The sequence below is a fragment of the Rhinopithecus bieti genome, unplaced genomic scaffold, assembly GCF_001698545.2.
Source record: "Rhinopithecus bieti isolate Rb0 unplaced genomic scaffold, ASM169854v2 scaffold_39586, whole genome shotgun sequence".
In the NCBI taxonomy this organism is placed as follows: Eukaryota; Metazoa; Chordata; class Mammalia; order Primates; family Cercopithecidae; genus Rhinopithecus; species Rhinopithecus bieti.
Genome location: NW_016816842.1, coordinates 2,247,712 through 2,249,300, shown reverse-complemented (window position 1 = coordinate 2,249,300; position 1,589 = coordinate 2,247,712).

The following is a 1,589-nucleotide window of genomic DNA, read 5'->3' as shown; positions in this document are numbered from 1 at the left end:
CAGTTTATTTTGAAATGCAACACAGATCAGTATTTTATGAATACAACTTATTACCACATTAACATTATCAGGTAAAAACAGCTTTCAAATGCATGCATAGAAAGTTAAGCATAGTCTCTGGACTCCTTATTTCTAAATATACAAAAAATACATTTAAATTATATAATTTTAGTGAATCAAAGACTTATAAAATTACAATTTTGGTTTTCACAACATAGAAAAAATACAAAAATGACTATATATACGGTTGTATAATTTTTTACCCAAATTTCAAAGGAGCAGTATGCATTGAATTTAATGTTTTATCTGAAACTCAGAACTGCAAGTAATTTGCAGGTTGGACCACATCAATGCCAACCTTTTATTATAAACGAATAACCAAAAAAATAAGTGAAAAATGAGGGCATGATCTCTTCTTATACCTCTTCAACTCTCCAGCATCTAAACCTTTCCTGTCAGAAGTCTGCTCTGGAGACAGTTTTTCATCTGCAAGGCCAGTGCTTTATTCCATGACTAACTCTCCATGGTGCCTCTGGGTAACGGTTGGTACATGTTAAATGAATGAGCCCAACCTCAGCAAACATAACGCAGCAAGATGCAGATTAGCAGTCTGTGCCGACAAAAGCACTACTGCGGACCTCAAAGAATTCTGTCAGAAGAAGGCCCCCACAGCGGGGATCGGAAACACACAATCAAGTGGGTAGTTGGGAAGATGATGCCTTTGACTATGCCCTGAAATGAAACCGCTAAGTCTGACAAAATACCCACAAAAACATGACATTCCTTGTTCACACTTTATAAGAAGGTGTGACATTTGGTGGTGTGGTTGTTCTCAATTTATAAAAGAATAAATGACTTCAAAGGAGAAATGAATTCATGTTAGGGATAAAGAAACCAGTTAGAGAGGTTATTGAAGGACACAGTGACATGCCTTACTTATCTGCCATAAGTATTCTAAATGTTGATGTACAAAAATACACACTGGGGTTGAGATCCTTTTTGAAAAGGGAGCTGTGTGCTGTGTTCTCATTGCCAAAGTTCAATTCAATGCAACAGCACTGTTTGCAACAGAATGTTTTTCATAAGTAGTGACAAATTATAATAAAGCGGCCCAAATAAAACCCCTAGTCCAGCAACCCTGGAAAAGCTGCATTTTTCCTGACTTCTAGAATTTTCCAAAACAATTGAAAAAATCTAACAGAATAAAGTAATATGACAAATATAACCCAAGTTGATTCTATTTTACAGTAGAAATACATTATGGAAGAATAAAACAAGAGAAAAGGCATGAAAAAAATCTTTCCCACATATTTTGTCTATCAAATACAAGAATAGATTCTAATCTCAACACGCCTAAGTTGAGTGCTGACTTTAAGAAGCAGAATTTTAAAGTTCAATTCAAAAATAATTTATTACACACCTGCCTGCATTAAATTTTCAAACTTCTATAAAAATAAGCACTTAAAAATTTAGTTTTCCAGGGGCCGGGTGCAATGGCTCACGCCTGTAATCCCAGCACTTTGGGAGGCCGAGGCGGGCAGATCATGAGGTCAGGAGATCGAGACCATCCTGGCTAACACGGTGAAACC